The 18530-nt window shown below is 40.6% G+C and overlaps 1 long non-coding RNA gene across 1 annotated transcript; it reads right to left on the bottom strand.

Moving 5' to 3' along the window:
- Nucleotides 1-407: 407 nt before the first annotated feature.
- Nucleotides 408-8576, bottom strand: LOC138920260 (uncharacterized). Its single transcript, XR_011431129.1, has 2 exons — nt 8432-8576; nt 408-707 (listed from the first exon to the last, which is right to left on the bottom strand). It is a non-coding gene; the product is annotated as an uncharacterized lncRNA (long non-coding RNA).
- Nucleotides 8577-18530: the final 9954 nt, after the last annotated feature.

The raw sequence follows: 18530 nt of genomic DNA, 5'->3' as shown, positions 1-18530 counted from the left end.
AGGGCCCCGTCCCAGACCTACTGAATCTCTGGGATGGAGCCGATGTGTTTTCAGAAGCATGAGATATGTGCCTAATGCACAGAAAAGTTTGAAAACCACTATCTCTAGTCTCTCAGTCTCAACTGATTTGTTCTCATCAGCATGCAATATGTTCTAGTACCTGCTACACTGAAAAACATTCTCTTGTCTTCATAACTTCCAACTATCTTCCCTCTCACTCCTCTGTCATACCATTTTCTCTTCTAAAATCTTGTCTATTAAGCAAGAGGACAAAATGGAAAGCCCCAGACCTTGTTCTTCCATAGAGACACTGACTTAACAACAACATAACTTCAGAAATCAGTTAAGTTAGTTAAGATATTGCAATACCCAAGCCATGCTCAAAGCCAAGAATAGCCACACTGAAACTGGTTAGAAAAGCCATTTTATCTCACCACATAGTGCCTTCCCCAAGCCAGCACATCCCACCACAATTACAAGTCAATGCCCAATTCTTGACTTTGCTGCTGGGGAGAGAGAAAAGGAGAGAGAGAAGAGTGGAATGTATGTCCAATATTCCAGCTTTTCAGAGGGCTGCCTGAGGGTCTGGTTCCCGTCTCGTCTGACTCTGAGCACTGATGGAGACGTGACATACTTTGGCTGTCTCGGGACAGTGGAGAAAGAAAGAGAGCTCCTTGGCTTCTTGCAGCTCCAGAGAACCTGCAGTACTAAAGACAGACACCAGGGGGAGAAAGAGATTACAAACTAATGAAAACGAAAAACGCAAAGAGACCCACATCAAGACACACTACAACTAAAATGTCAGAAATTAAAGACGAGAAGAAAATCTCAAAAGCAGCAAGAGAAAAACAACTTGTTACGTATAAGGGAACCTCTATAAGATTATCGTCGGATTTTTCAGCAGAAACTTTGCAGGCCAGAAGAGAGTGACACCATATATCCAAAGTGTTGAAAGAAAAAACTTCCTACCAAGAAGACTCTACCTGGCAGGGTTATCATTCCAAATTGAAGGAGAGATAGAGTTTCCCAGACAAGCAAAAGCTAAAGGAGTTTATCACCACTAAACCAACCTTACAATAAATGTCAAAGGGTGTTCTTTAAGTTGAAAAGAAAGGGTACTAATTAGTAACAAGGACACATTTAAAGGATAAATCTCACTGGAAAGGTAAATATATAGTAAATGTAGCAGACTAATCACTTATGAAGCTAGTATGAACGTTAAAAGACAAAAGTAGCAGAAATAACTGTAACTACAATATGTATATGTATAACAGCATACTACTCAGCCATAAAAAAGAATGAAATCTTGACATTTACAACCATGTGGATGGACCTTGAGGGAATTATGCTAAGTGAAATAAGTCAGACAAACAAAGACAAATACTGTATGATCTCTCTTATGTGTGGAATCTTAAAAAATAATAACAATAAGCTCATAGATACAGAGAACTGATTGGTGCTTGTCAGAGGTGGGGGGTGAGGGGTAGGAGAAAGGAGAGAGTTGTTTTTTGTGCTTTTTTGTTTTAGTTTAAATAAATTGAATTTTTTAAAAAAGAAAAAAAAGGAAGCAGCAAATGTCTCTAAGTGGGAAACGACACTCACAGACGAGGGAAGATGAGTCCCCAGAAGAGGCTTTGGGCTGATTGGTGAAGACCTGCGTACAAAGTCAGTCCATGAAGACTGGCAGAAGTGGCTTTTTTTCAAATGCACAAGTCACAGCAAAATATAAAAAAACATAGGAAGAAACAGGGAGACCAGACCCAATCAATCTCCAGAAACTGGCCCTAAGGAAATGCAGATCAGTGAATTTGAATTACCTGACAAAGAATTTAAAATAGTCATCTTAAGAAGCTCAGTGTGCTAAAAGAGAAAACAGAAAGACAACCAAACGATATCAGGAAGACAATGCAGAGACAAGATGAGAGTATCAACAAAGAGTAAGAAACTATAAAAAAGAGCCAAACAGAAAGTCTGGATCTGGAGAATACAGTAACTCAACTGAAAAATTCTCTAGAGAGGTTCAACGTCAGACCTGGTCAATCACAAGACAAGACATTGGAAATTATCAAGAGAGAGGAACAAAAAGAAAAAAGAATGAAGAGAAGCGAAGAAAGCCTAAAGGACTTTTGTACTTGTATTTTCAGCAGGCAGGAATGAGTATGTTGCCTTAGAAAAATGCAATGGTGAATGAAAAACTATAAACACTCAAATACTTAGTTAAACAATCTTTGACAGGGTACCAAGGCCATACAGTAGGGAAAGGATATTCTCTTCAACAAATGATGTGGAGAAAACCGGATATCCACATGCAAAAGAATGAAGTTGGACCCTTACCTTATACCATATACAAAAATTAACTCAAAATGGGTTAAAGACTTAAACATAAGACCTGAAACTATAAAATTCCTAGAAGAAAGATGGGGAAAAGCTTCATGACATTTGATTTCACAATGATTTCATAGATATGACACCAAATCACAGAGAATAAAAGCAAAAATAGATAAATGGGGCAAAATCAAGCTTAAAAACTTCTATGCAGTAAACAATCAACAGAGTGAAAAGGCACCCAGCAGAATGGGAGAAAATATTTGCTAACCATGTAAGTCACAAGGAGTTAATATCTAGAATATATAAAGAACTCCTACAACTCAATGCCAACAATAACGAAAAAACCCAATTAAAAAATGGGTAAAGGATTTGAAGAGATATTTTTCCAAAGAAGATATACAAATGGCCAATAAGCCTATGAAAAGATATCCAAAATCACTAATCATCAGCGAAATGCAAATCAAAACCACAATAAGATTTAAAAAAGAATTTTTAAAAACTCAGAAAATAAGTGTTGGCAAGGATGTGGAGAAATTAGAACCTTTGTTCACTGTTGGTAGGAATGTAAAATGGTACAGCCACTATGGAAAACAGCATGGTAGTTCCTCAAAAAATTTAAAATACAATTACCATATGATCCAGCGATCCCACTTCTGGGGATCTATCCAAAAGAATTGAAAACAGGATCTTGAAGAGATATTTGCACACCCACGTTCACGAGAGCATGATTCAAAATAACCAAGAGACGGAAGCAACCTAAATATTCAACAGCAGATGAATGGTTAAAAAAAAATGAATGTGGTCTATACACACCGTGGAATATTATTCTGCCTTTAAAAAGAAGGAAATCTTGTCATGTGCTACAACATGGATGAAGCTTGAGGACATTATGCTAAGTGAAATAAGCCAGTCACAAAGAACAAATACCTCATGATTCCATTTACATGAGCTATCGAAAATCGTCAAACTCTTAGAAACAGAAGGTAGAACGGTGGCTGCCAGGGGTTGGGGGAGGGAAGAAAAGGGGAGTTGATTTTCAATGGTTATCAAGTTTCAGTTTTTAAAATGAAAAAGTTCTAGAGGTCTGTTGCACAACAATGTGCCTACAGTTAAGACTACTGTACTGTTCACTCAAAAATGCTTAAGATGGTACATTTTATGTTATGTATTTTTTACCACCAATAAAAAATTAAAAAATAAAATAGTGTCTACGGTCTTAGGGAGGAGTGACTCCTCCAATCATCGTTTTGTCTACAACACTCCACTGAAACAGATCTTTCCAATGCTGAGAATCATTTTCTTTCGCCAATTCCAATGGTCACTGTTTGGTCCTCATCTTACTTGATGTCTCAGTAGCTCTCAAGTCAGTTTAGTCTCCTTCCTTCTTGAAACACTCCCATTTTTTGGATTCATTTGCACCATAATCCTGCTTTCTCTTTTGTCCCATAAGATGCAAAAGATAATCTGACCCAGCAAAAATATGAGTTTCACTCTTGATTTCTCTCCTTCCTGCAATGTCCACTTAGTTCTACCTTCAAAATACATCATGATTCCTCCAGTTCTCTCTGTCTTCCGTGCCACCACCCTAGTCCAAGCCCCCATGGTCTCTTGTCTCCCCACCAGTCTCTTGGGTTCTACTTTTTGCCTCTACCACCCATCCCTCTCACAGCAATCACTCAACTTTGAAAACTCAAATTTCACCCTGCCACTTCCCTCCTGAAGCTCTTCCATGACTTCACAATGCACTTGGAGTACACTCCAAAATCCCCAACATTGCCCTAAGACTCTGCATGGCTGACCCCCATCTCTTCCTTCTGACCTCGTTTTCTTCTACTCTGCTCTTTGCTCTAAATGTTTAAATGACTCTTCTTTCAGGTCCTCAAATTCACCATGTTTATTCCCACCCCAGGATCTTTGCACTGGCTATCCTGGATTGTTCTACATCAAGATTTTCCTGGCCCATCCTTCTCATTCTGGCCCAGTTCAAATACCCCCTCACTGGTACAGTCTTCACTGACCACACAGTTACTCTCCATCATGTATTTTCTTCCTGGCACGTGTCACTATATGAAATTATATCAATTACTTCTTTTCTATTTTATTACTTGTTGACCACCTCCATATATAAACTCCAGAATATGGGCACCATGAGAACAGGGAACTCATATGTCTTATTTCCTGATATACCCTGTATCTAGAACATTGTTAGAGAATAAAAAAATAAAATAAAAACCTGTGGATAAAATAAATGACAGAGAGCACCTTCCAATCTCTCATGCCCACTCCTACATTTTCACACCACTGGACCTTTGCATATGCTATTGTTTTACATTGCAATGGCCCTTCCTACCCTTTTTACCTGGTTATGTCTTTACAGGTCCTTTGAATCTCATTGGGACTCACATATCGCCTCTTCTGGGAAGTTTGCTCTGATTTTGTTAAATTCCCCTCATGGAAACCAACTTCTCCTTCATGGCACTTACCACAATTGCCATTTTTCCTTTGTTTATGTGATTACTATATTTGATGCATGTCTGTTTCACATTATTGCTAGTTCAATGTAGACAATAACTACTTCATAGACGTTTACTGAAAAATATCCCCAGTGGCTTTGTGTAGCATGAATATGCACGCTGTTCTTTTCAGGACAGGCTTAGTGAATGTCTGTTGTCCTGGCATATTTGTAAACAAAGGGTCCCAATTTGGATGATCAAATATATGGTCACTCCAGTTAGGTGACATTGGCAGTGTCACTAAAAACATATGAGGATTAAAAATCCAAATCACTTAAAAGGGATTGGCTTTTAAAGAGTGTTTATGTATAAATCAATGTTTTTCTAATTGCAAGTCAACACCTAACAATGGGCCATAACTACCTTTTTTATGAATTAGGATAGACTAGAATAAAATAGAAATGAGTCAAATTATTCACATTGAACCACAAGTGAATAAATAAGCATTATTTAGGACTACTTTCTGTATTAGTGTATAGCTCTATACGTGTAGGTCACAATGTAAGGTACTTAGCTTTCTCCTATGGGTTGTGGTGGTGCTGGGGGTCCTCACCCTCCTGCCATTAACCAGGCTGGTGCACCCATCTCCCAGCTGCTTTGAGTGTTTGCAGCTACGCCCTTTGGAGGAGAATCGCCCTCTAGAGAGCCGCCTGGAAATGCCTGGAGGTTTTCCTCTGCCCTCAGGAGCAGCTGATGACTGACCAATATGTGGGTAGAGAAGACCAGCCCTTGGCCTCAAAGGGAGCAGCTATGGTACTCTTCAAGTTCCAAAACGTTCTAGTGAGGTCAAGCAGAAGACAGATTCCATCTGAGCCTCTGTCCTTGCCTGACTTCTTCCCTGTCCATCCTGCTTCCTTCACTCCCATGCAAGTTCCGCCTGAGAACCCTCTGTCAATAGCTCACTTGAACCAAAACCCCTAGCTCACGTTCTGTTTCTAACCCAACCTAAGACAGTTGTCATTTAAAGTGTATGAAAAACACTAATATAAATATATTGTTTTAATATTACAATAATTTATGTTTACAGTATCTTCTCTAGGAAAGGTGAAAAATCTGACACAGCAATCCGGAACAGGTGAAACACTGAATTGTGTTTTGAACCGAGACTCAGGAAAACAGGTGTGCCAGCCATCTGCTGTTGTGTTGGGGATGCTCTTCCCAAAAATGTGTCCGTCCAGACATTGATTCACAGAAGACTGAGACTTACAAAGAGTTGAGGGAAATGGGACAGAAGGAGGAGTCTCGTCTCCCTCTGGAGACCACAGCAGGTAAATGTAATCGAATGCCAAGGTCACTTTGGAAAATGTCACTTCAGAGACAGCTGTGCTTCTTCATTGAAGAGTTCTCCCACTTTGTGCCCTGACAGGAGACAGCGCAGGCAGTCCACACAGATACCCAAGCTGCCCAAATCATCAGAGCCACTCAGGAGCTGCCGTCAGCACTTCCTGGGCTCCTGCAGGGTGTCCGGCTCCATCACTTCATGTTGCTCATTGACAAATGCCAAGGTTTGTGCAAGGATGCATCTCCCCTGTGGTTCATGGAATAGTGTCCAGACTAGAGAAAATATACCACAGGTTCTAAACAAGAAGGACAAAGAGAAGATCTCTGTACTAGTCAAATACAGACTCTGGGAAACAGAAACCAGAGAAAAAACACACCTTAGCTAAACAATTAAGCTCTTTCATCTGAAGAGTCGTTTATCTATTTATTTATGTAGAACTCACCATTGGGAGGAATTCTGGGCCGTTTTTTTAAACAATATCACCAGGCAGAAATCTCCTGGATTTGCTGAAGGTTTTGTAGATAAAAGGGAGAAGAAAGAGAAAAGGAAGGGGAAGAAGATGTGGCAGAACTAAAAACAGAATTCCCAAAAACTCAAAAATAGCTCTCAAGTAGCCATAGAATAATTAGCCTGATACTCTGTACAGAAAAGGACGCCTCATTCTCCCTCAGTATCCCTTGCTAATCAGAAACCAGTTACCAGGATGCGTTAAATAAATTCTGGTTCATTCAGGTACTGGAACATGATACAGCCATTTATGAAGAGGAAGATAGATTATATGTTTTGATATAGATTGCTCTTTAAGATAAAATGTTCCATGAAATAAAGGAAGGCGCAAAACATTTGTCCGAACAATGAAGAATCACTTTATATATGTGCATGTATATAAATGCATGTATGTATATGCATGTGTAAGATAATGTAATATATATGATATGGTATGATATATACAAGCACACAAACAATGTTTGTTTGGAAGGAGATTGGGAAAGGGATGAAGGAGGGAGACTCTTCACTGTTTACCCTTTTCCTAGAATGTTTTTTCCGTGTGCATCTACAACCTATTCAAGAACATTTTAAAAGACCCACAAACCAAAATGGCTAATAATGTGCTAAACAACATGGTTTTTGTCATGGAGGGTGGGTAGTTAAGTACTGCCATTCGTATTTGCTAAGTCGAATTCTTGTTATATATATCTTATTCCTTGGAATTCCCATAGATGCTTCGAAACTATTGTGATGATTGTACCTTCCTGGGGTACCATGTTGTGCTCTTAAACCATAACAGCAATGTCCTAACACCATGGTCTTAAAGAAGCATCTGGACTTACTGATTCCAGATTTGAACTCTTAGGGAAAATGTATGCAGTAGGAGAGCCCAGACTTCCCCACTCCCAATGTGGTTCCCAAGGCCGCCTTGCAGAGATTGTCTGGACCAAGGGGTCAAAGTCACTACGGACTCACAGGAGGAAAAGACTAAATACCTTTGACTAAACAGAGGCATTTATTCTCTTGTAAGAAAGAAGGATTTGAAGGGAGACAAAGGCTTCAAAGTCAAGACTAATTCTTCTAGGCACCTGCGTTAGGGAACAGCATCCTTAATATCTTTGAAAATATTAGGAATGAAAACCCAAATCTCTAAAATGTTTACTTGAGAGTGAAGTGTTGCATCCACCTAGTAATTCTCAAGGATGTAGGCTGCTAGGAGCTAAAAATATCTTCTGAGGGAGGGCTGTGCAGATGGGGCGCTGAGAGCAGGGGGGGCACATCGAACCCAGAAGAGCAGCCATCTGAGCAGATTTCACACCATTAATAGGGAGTTTGTTGGCTGGTGGACTTTAAAAATAGAACCTCATTTCTGAGGGGTGGGTGCCCTGCTCCCCAGCCCTCGACGGAGCCTGCTGAGAGGGATGATTAAAATGAAAGATTGTGCAGCTTTAAGGAAATGTTGGCATAAAGAAATGGCAGCGATTACCGATGCTCCAACCACCTTCTAAAAGGTTTCTGCAAATTGCTTTCCTTGGATGAAATACCAAATATCTGTTCCCAAATGTTATGAAGCAAAATAAATCACATTCCATTGACACATCCAATATGTCGTATCAGAGATCCTGAATCCAAACAAAGCAGAGCCGCGTTACCCCGGCGCTATTACATTTCTTTCTCTTGCTTTTGTATTAAGGCTGCAAGATGAAACCTTGTTCCCTGTAAACAAAAAAATTCTCTCTGCTCCTCCCCGCAGGAAATGAGAAATCAAATCAGCCGCTGATGGTTTGTAGAGTTCAAAAGTAAATCAGAAATCACTTACTCTGACTGCTGACTTTTATAAATGAAGAAGGTGAGGCCCAGAGAGGGGACAGCCCCCCTTTGCAAAGTCACATTGCTGGAGAGCCATCCAGGCAGAACTGGAATCCAGACCTCTCAGGCGCAGCTTTCCAACAAATATCCCTTCTGCTAAATAGGGTGGACAGAAGGCTTCGAGGCAGGATTCCTTTGCGAGACCTTGCATTTTCACCAGAACCCAAGTTGAAAGAGAAAGGTGATTTCTCAAGCAGTAGCCAGTACATGGAGAAGGCACTTTTTGAGACATACAAAGAAAGAAATAGGGTTTAATTTCTTGATCTACAAAATAGTTCAGTGTTAAAGTTACGTGCGCTATGGGACTTTTATTGCATTTCGCAAATGTAAATACTGAGGCACAGTGCAACCAACAATATTTATCCAGGTATAGGAGCTGCTGTTGGCTCACCTTCCCCAGCAGGTGCCCCCACCTCCCAGCTACTGCGAGTGTTGGCTGAGAAGCTCATGGTTGTCCCCTGCTCCTGAGAATTTGCCTGCTCTTGTGGAAATGCCTGAGAGAATGACCAATGACTAATTAATATGGAGGTACAAAAGGTCAGCCCACAACCAACTTTGTGGTTTTATTCACACTCCAGAGCTCCCTGTGAGATCAGGCTGAGGCCAGACTCCAGCTGTGACCACATCCACATTCAGCTCCTTCCCCCGAAACATCCTGCTTCCTTCAACTTCCTACAAGTGGCCCTGGGAGCCTGCCTTCAATGAATCAAGTGCTTCCAGGGAACCTGACCTAAAATACGAAATGAGTGTGTAAGAGAGATAATAAATGTCAGGGAGCAACTTGTAATATCCTACATAGTCTTCATCTATTTCCACTTTGGTCACCATGCAAATGTGTACTGGAGACAGAGAATTCTGCATGTTTCTGCTCTAAGCAGATGCCGTGTTCTTCTTGTCTGGTAATAGGGAATGTTTCCCAGGTTATCTGCTTAGCCGTATGCTTTCTGGCGTGTCCATCCAATTATGCAGCACCTTTTCTGTCATCTTTGCATTTATAAACAAAAAAGCAGATTTTTAGGTGTGGTAATGACTAGATGAGCAAAGAAACAGACCTGAAGAAACAAATGTGAATTTTGAGTCACTAACCTTTAGCAGGAGTTTGGGTGGTTCTCCTGCCTTCTGTCTGCAGAGTTTCCTCGTGTGTGGGAAGGGGCATGATACCAGGTGCTGAGACTTTGATGGGCATAGCAGACGACGGCTGTCAGCAGATATAAAGAGTGGTGAAAAGCTCATGGATTCTCTCTACTGAGATCCTTTGGCTGTCAGCAACAGAAAACGTCTCTGCCCCGCTTTAGGGAAAGAGGTAGTTAGTGATAAGGCGTGAGGGAGCTCTAAGGCTGGGAATGACAGATGCAGAGAGAGCACAGAGTAGAGGAACGCTGCATGGCCTGGTTTGGGTGCTTCTGCAGAATGGTTCTTTCATCTGCCATCAAGTTTCAGGCTCTGGGAGGGAGTCCAGCTGGCCATGCTGAGGTCCTAGTCCCACTGCTTGACTGTACTGGGTCAATGAGAGTAGAGATCTGGGAAAGCGCTTGTCTGACTCTGCACATTAAAATCACTTGTGAGGCGCTTTATAAAAACTTGATAGTTAGGCCATCCCATGGACTAATTTAATCAGAATATCTGGAGGCGGGACCAAGGCATTGATATTTTTTAAACCCCCTAAGAGATTTCATTGTGTAGCCAAGGTCGTAAAACACTGATGTAGAGGGAAAACCTTCAGAGAGCGCTCCAAGTTCTTTTGTAGGAGGGCAGGATACGATTCTTACCATCCTGGCATGACTCTGCCAAATTGGAAAGCAGGCAACTTCCCAAAAGAAAATTGGGTTACACGAAGAAGAAGGGGGATGCACACTGAATGACCAATCAGTCAATCACTCAACAGGGAAAGATCCATTGCACAAGCAATCTTGTCAAACACTGTTCCAACACTTAGAGTAAGCTCTGGCACAAAATAGATGCTCAATAAATAGATGTCAAATAAATAAATAATGAGAGGTACTCAGAATGTCATGTTAAATATAATTCCACCAAGAAAATTACCAATTTTTCTTACTTAATGCAAGAAAATCTACAGCACAGATTAAAAAGAGTAAACCTTTATCAGGAGAAAAAGAAACAAAGACACAGGGGAAAATTAAGTGATACATCTCTGAGAAATTGTTATGAAATATATGGAATCTTATTAGGTTGTTCACTCTCCTACTAGACACTAATCTTTGTCTTCCATCACCATTGACGAATAGATTCTGCTAATGTCAACTTGCTATACTACACTCTTCCATGTTTACATTTTCAATACAACCATCTGCTTTGATTGATCAAATAAAAACCATTTGTTTCATGGCCGTAACACCTTGGTACTCAAGGTGTGGCTGGAGGACCATCAGTGTCTCTCCTGGAAGTGTGTTAGAATTGCAGCATTTTGGGCCCCACCCCTAATCTACTGAATCAGCACCTGCCTTTTAATAAGATCCAGAGGGAAGTGATATTCATGTTGACATTTGAAAACAATTGGCTTAGCCCACACATCCTGATATGACTAAATGGCTGACTATACCTGTTATTCAAACCAGGTGGGAAGAAGTTTGGGAACATGGCACTCTGAACATGATGCCCTTGCTCACTGCGCCCAACTCCAACCCCTTTGCCTCTCCCAAGCCAAATGGCAATGGATGAAGTGAGGCTCTGGCTTCTGTTGAAGTCCTGGGCATAGATAAAGTTGTGGGCCTTTTGACCTCATAATCTGAGCAAGCAAATCTGAGAACAGCATCATAGCCTGGTCAAGGACCTCAAACACAGGATTCTGGGGTGAAACCTGGCATGCAGAGATCTGTGGCCCCCTAAGGGCATGTTAATGTCAACTCAGTGTTAATGTGCAGAGTCCCCAAAAGGCCAAGTGGGAGATGAACAAGTAAGCTGGGTATTTTGTTCTTTCAGGTGAGAGACTATAGTGAGATGAGAGAGGTGGGAGGTGCCAGCCTGCCTCCTTCTACACTACAGCCCGTGGAGGAAGAGGCCCATTCGCTTTCCACCAGCTATAAATGTAAGATACTTATTAACATTCAGGCTGGATAAAGAGAGAAAACACGTCCACAGCTATATCACGGAAACAATCCTGATCCCTAAGGAAAAGAACATGTACCACTCTTAACGGTGGAAAAAATAATTCCCTATAAAAGAATGTCTTATCAGCAACATTGGATAAAAGAAGACAGTGGAGCATCAATTTATATCCAGCTAAAATATTATAATCTCTCAGGGTGAACAAAAACTGTTTGAGGAGAGGAAAGAATTTGGAGAGACTATCACTTAAGAACCGCATCTGATAACAGCACTGAGAAGACTATTCCAACAACAAATGAGAAAATTCAGAAACCTGAAAAAGATGAAAAAGAGTGAGCAATGATTCTATATAATGTGCATGTTGCATATACATACATGTCTGTGTGTATATATATATATGATATATATACATCATATAGAGTTCGTGTAGAGTTATTAAGCTATATAGAGAAATATAAGCAAGATGCAAAAATGAATAAGAATGTGTTATATGGCAACGTGTATATCAGAAATTAATGACACAGTGTAGGAGGACGTATTTTAAGAAAAGCTAGTAAATACTACACTTTATCTGTCAAGCCTAGGCAAAATGATTTCTAGGGAGGCATTAAAAAGACCGGCATCTCTTTAGGGACAGAAAAAAAGATGGGGAGGAGAATGGAGTTAGGTTTGTATAATCTCATTTTATTGGAATAGAGCAAATTAGGAAGAAAACAGTGATCTTTTTCTTCTGAGAAGGAGGGGTCATCTCTTTTTTAGAGTAATAGTCATCGTTACCTGATCATTTAGATCAAGAGAATAAAAATTAACCAACAATACAAGTAGGAATACAGTAGACTTTCCAAATTAGCAAAGGGAACAAAGAGGAAGCCAATAAAGAGGAAAAGTGAGAAAAGAAAAAGAAGAAATGACAATCTATCCAGTAGTGAACATGAGATTGAAGGAAAACACCAGGTCTATCTGTCAGTCACTGTGTCAAATATAAAAGAGTAGGATTCTATCATGAAAAGACAGAGGCAACACATTTCTTCATAAAACAAAACACAGCCAGATGTTCTATGTAAGGAAGACTGTTAAGATAATTTCAAAATAACAAGGATAAATGGAGTGAGAAAAGAGATACCAGGAAAACTGAAACAAAATGGAAGCCGAAGGGGCAATATTAATATGAGCAAAATGTAATTTAAGGGTAAAAAAACCAAATAGGATCAAAAGGGACAACAGATAATGATAAATGGCACAACTGTAGAAGCAGCAGCAGACATAATTGGAATGAGCGCAGCAGCTCAATACTTAAATTTATTTTAAAAGCAAGAGGAACTTGCTAGAAATATAATTATGGTGGAAGCATCAATATACTTCTGTCAGAACTGAATACCTAGTTCAAAAAAAAAAGGACACAAAGTGAAAACTCCAATTACTCAACAAGTTGGTGCGTCACCTTGCCTTTGAATATACTTTTTCAAATACACATGGAACAGTTATAAGATTTGTCACATATGGGGCTACCGAGAAAAAAGAAAACAGAAAAATGTGTAAGTAGACAGCTTTTATAAACTATATTTGCTCATGAGAAGCTAATAAAATTAGAAATAAATAATTAACTGGTGCCAGAAAGATCTTAATGACTTGACAATGAAGTAGCATGCTTCCAGATAATCTTCGATCAAAAGGAAATTAAAAAGGAAATTGAACCCTGCCTCAAAGGCAATGAAAAAGGAAGCTCCATAACAAAACCTACAGAACACATCAAAAGCTATATTCAGAGGAAAATTTATAGCTTTAATTGCCTTCATTATTACAAAAGAAAAGCTGGTGAATGAAGTAGTTTTTCATCTAAAAACTGAAATACAAAATGCAAAATTAAATGACAATTAAGAAAAGGAAATTTTAAAATATTTTAAAGTGGGAAGAAAATAGAAGGACAAATGAATCCAAAAGCTTGTTCTTTGAAAACATCTATCAAATAGATAAAATACCTTGATTCTAATAAAAGAAAAAAAGCAAAGTAAATGGAACAAAGAGTAGGGTGAGAGTTAGCCATGATACAAGAGATTCATATCTTTGCAAGGAAACACTACGTGCAACTCTGTGGCTACAGGTAAAAATGAATAATTTTTTAGCAAAATATCTCTAGCACACCAACTGTTCATAATTTCTACCCATATATCTCCCTTTACTCTCCTTTTTATATATCTCCTTTTGGTCAACCACTTTCTCTTTCATGCCCAACTCACCCACCCTTCATGAACAGAGTTTCCATCAATCAAGGGTCCTTTTCGTTTTACTGGCCGAGTGTGGGTCTGGGAGGAGACCTTCTTTATTCCAGCTCAAATTTACTAAGGGTGGATTTCGTACTTTCACTGTCATCCCTTACTTCCAGCTTCTTGGAGCATCTCTCTCATGTACCCCATTCGGCCCACACATGGAAAGTCTCTCGTCTCTTTTTATATTTCTAAGCACTTTCATATTCATTATAGTAGCAATTTCTTAAATTTTAGATTGTGAAGAAAATGTTACTACTCCAGGCGATAGTTTTATATGAAAAGTAAAACAAATTGTTTTGACAAGCTGAGAGGAAGTTTTTCAGTAGTTTTTAATTATTGAAGCTACTTCAGACGCACACATACATAATATATTATCTTACCAGGAAGATAAATGGCTATGATTCTCAGCCTCAAGTGACTTACAACAAAGTGGGCGAGCTTGGAATGTGGTAAGATTCTAGAAATTGCACAGCAGTATTTAGAACTGGCAGAGTCATAACTGACATGGGTGAGCATCTAGCTCTTAGGTGAATTTTTCCCAACATGGACACTCTCTTAGGCAGATCATATACTTTTCCGCTCACTCTCAGAAAGTTAAAAATGTCTCATTATCCAGATACAAAAAATCCAATATAGTCAACATTAAATGTTCACTCTCTGTATCAGTAAGCATTTGCTGTGTAACAAACCACTCCTAAATTAGTAGCTTATAACAACAGCTAGTTACTTAGCTCACAGCTCTGTGGGTGAGCAATTTGGGATGGGTTTGGCTGGGTTTGGTGGTTCTGCTGCTCTCACTGAGCTCCCTTATTTGTGTTTGGTCAGCTGATGGTCAGCTCTCCCCTCACCTGTCTAGGGTTTGGCAGGCACAGCTGGGCTGACTCAACTCTGGCACATGTGGTCTCAAATCTTCCAGCAGGCTAACTCACTCTTGTTCATGTGGCCCACTGGGCAGGGTTCTGGGAGAGAGTCAAAGCGTGTGAAGCCCCTTGAGGCATCGGCTTGGAACGGGTACAAAGCCATTCTCACTAAATTCTATTCCCTGAAGGAAATCACAAGGCACGCCCAGATTCTAGGAGTGGGGAAATAGACCCTACTTCTCAACAGGAGAAGCTGGACAGGCATACTGCAAGGGCATGGACACAAGGAGGGGAAGGATCGTGGCCAGTTGGCAACCTCAACAACTTAAATCGTGTTTCTTTCCTGTGGATGCATGACTGGCCCACAGGCAACACCCACGTGTGTCTATTGCTGCATGCTCCCACTTAACCCAGTTCCATTCAATTGCTCTCCCTCTTGCTTCTCCAGCGAGGGATCACACATCCATCCTATGCGCCCCACCCCCTCCTTTAAATTCCATGGGCACGTGTCAGGTTTTCCAAGTGGGGTTCCACAGCCGCCTCACTTAAATTCACCCTTACCACCCCCATGTGGTGCAGGAAGATGCACGCCCTCTGGCAATTCTCTCCACATAAATCCTCACTATCAGCCTTTCTCAGCCTCTCTCCATCTCCTTGTCTCTATTTATGAGTGATATACTAAGGACTGAAAAATTGGTTTCATGTTTTCTTAGTTTAGGTTCCTGTAGAGGCAATAGGAGACGAGTGCAAGAAGATTAATTAGGGAGGTGATCCCAAGAAATACAGACTGGGGAACAGGGAAGAGAAGGAAGACAGTACAGGGCATGCTTTTCAATCCAGTTTCCACTATTGGCAAAAATTCTGGGAGTCAGTGTACAACATAGACCTCAGAGTTATCTTCCCGGGGGTGAGGGAGCTGGGGCATTTGTGCCCTAATCTATTGTGTACAAATACACCATTTATATAATCACTATCATGATTGAGGCTGCTCCAGGTGAGCAGTGGTTAATTCCCTGGCACTTTCAGCCTGCTATGACTATGTGCAGACAGAGCAGGTGCCAGCAGCTGGAGAAAACCAGGAGGCAAGGAAAACAGGTGCTGGTGGTGGGGACGTCTGGTCCTTTTACCTTGAAACGATAAAAGTGAGGGACACAGTGATGGCTCCTGGCTGTCGTACTTGTCCTATGCAGATGGTGTGGCAATTCCATCAGACTCCAAAACAGGAAACATTGAGTTGAGCATTTTATTACGGATGCAATACCTTCAAAATGTTGTTTTCTTAGTCTCATCCTCTCTCAAAAATTTTTTCCTTCTGGCTAGTCTATTATCTTTACCAGTTATCCATATTTCTATTTCTGTTGTCCAGAGAACCTTTAATCCTAAAAATAAGATTTGCTATCTCCCCGCTTTTCCTCTGCCTATGTTTTTATTGCCATCAATTCTCTCCCGCCAATGTCTTCTGTGATACATGTCCTGCATCTGCTAGGGGTTCAGGCCTATCGTCAAGGCTCAACAAGTATTTCTGGAATAAATGAATTAGCAAGTGAGATTCATTATTCTTCGCAATCAGACATCTAGGGTATTTTCCATGACAACAATAGCTACAAAGTATTCTTGTATTTCCTCTTCTTGGTTCCCTTGAGAGGTGCAATCTCTCATTACCCGAAAGTTTGTATTCGTTTTAACCAGTAGTTTATCAGGGAAGAAATTCAACCTGACACCTCCCATTTGTCATAGTCATTCTACTTCCTGCAACTTCTAAAACTTTTTTCTGAAGGTCTATGCCTATCCTTTCCATTTTGTAGTATAGATTAACATGAATTTTATGCATGATGCTCTAGGAACAAAGAGCTGTGTTTCTCTCTCCCTCCCTGCTCCCGATCCCCCCTCCCCAAGCCATTCATACAAACATAGCACTTGACTTATGCTTTTTCATGTTGTTCTCTCTGCCAAGAATTTCATTCTTCTCTCATCATCGCCTATACACCTCAACTGTATTTAATAAACTTTCCATTGAGGTAAAACAAACAAATAGAAAAGTGCATGAATCTTAACACATAGCTCAGTGGATTTTCACAAGTGAACACACCTGTACAGCCAGCGCTCCTTCCTCAGCCCTGGGGAAGCCTCATTCTGTTGAGGACTCCTCATTCTTCCAGCAGGACCTATGACAGCCTCACTAAGCCTCTTTCTCCCCCATGGTCCACATCCAGGCTGTGGAAATCCCCAAGCACCCCTGCCTGTGTAAGGCAGATAAGAGGGAAATCTCTGCTTTGCTTATCCCTCCAGCCATGGTGTCATTTTTGTTTCCAGTTTTTGAGTGCTACCTGCTTACTTTCTAGCTCCTCTTTGGTCTTATCATCTGTTGTTTGATCTCTTATTTTGTGAGTTCCCTTGTTCTCTCTAATTTCTTTGAGTGGGTAAAGAGTAATTCACTGGGAGAGGCCCGCTGTCTCAGAGTGAGTTTCCCAGGAGCATTCTCCACCTGTTCTTTGCATATGACATTCATTTCACCCTTTTGAGAGTAAATGCAAATTTCCTGTGCTCAAATATTTGCTCAGTTAATGTGGAACGAGTCTCTGCCTGCTTTCCATGTTAGAGACCTTCGGCTTCTTCCTAATCTTTGAATGGGGGTAACTCTCTTCCAATATTCAATTTACTGAAAAATATCCAGATAGGTTTATAGGATGGGAGTGTGTAGTGGATAATAAGGTGAATACATACTGAATTGGGCCAGCCAGTAGTATGAAAATAGCTACATATGTTGCAAGAATTCTCTACTAATTTTCTAGTTTCTGCCCTAGGAATCTTCTATCAGCTTTAAGTTCCTACCTCCTTCCCCCACACACATACACAGCTACCCGTTAGCATCATTCTGTATAATCAACACTGATGAATAGCTGTGATGCTGTTGGCCGCTTCCTCTCAGGAATCCACACTGCCTTAGCTCTAGGCTAGCTCTCTAGAGTAAAAAAGCAGGCCACGAAAAGGAACAACATAAAGAAAGAATGTTCAAACTCTTTCCTTCAGCCCCCGTCTCCATTGCTGTGACAAGCCAAGTAGCACATTTCAGAGGGCAGTCCTCTTCTCCCCTTCTGACTCCCACTGTGTTCCATTTCTTTGTCATTCCCACAGAATCCTCCAATTTATTTCCAGAGAACGCTACAAGCTGTTTTAAATCTGAGTGGTTCTGTATTTATTTGTGGCATCTTCCTTTGAATTAATCCAAATTTATCCATATTTAGCTAATGTTTTTCATTGTCTATGGCCATGGGTTTCAGCAGCCATCATTGTATCTAGTTTGGGTCTCTCCATTTTCTATCCTATCCTCCCCACCCTCATGTCAGCAGGGTTCAGGGGGGAGAAAAGGGAAAGAATCATTACTCCACTGCCTTTTCCTGGAGGTCTTATTCTATATATTAAAACACACTTGTTAATTACTGAGACACTCGCACAACACTGCTCAATTCTATTTCCTTTGTGGAAAATGGGAAGACCAAATCAGTAAATAAAAGCACTGCTCAGGCTATTTTCAAAGGCAGTTTTGGAGCTAACATTCTGTTATCCTCAGCTGCGCTCTTTGGACGACTTTTAAGCCAGAGGTGGCTGAGCAGTAGCTTCTGAGCTTTGAAATTCTGTTAAGTTACTTCTCAGCTTTGGTTACCGCTCTTCTCTGTCCATATTTCTTCTTAGATTGTGATTACTCATTCACTAACAGAAATCAGAGATTGGGGAGGGAGAAACTGAGTCATCAGCCAATCACAGATCCATTCTAAAGTCTAGAAGGCAAAGTAAAAAATTGTATGCCTGTATTTTGGAAGTGCCATTTCTCATGTCCCTCCTGAAGCCAACTTGT

This window comes from Equus caballus, chromosome 22 (genome assembly GCF_041296265.1).
Source record: "Equus caballus isolate H_3958 breed thoroughbred chromosome 22, TB-T2T, whole genome shotgun sequence".
In the NCBI taxonomy this organism is placed as follows: domain Eukaryota; kingdom Metazoa; phylum Chordata; class Mammalia; order Perissodactyla; family Equidae; genus Equus; species Equus caballus.
Note: the sequence above shows the minus strand (reverse complement) of the source record. Positions and strands in the feature narration are given on the sequence as shown.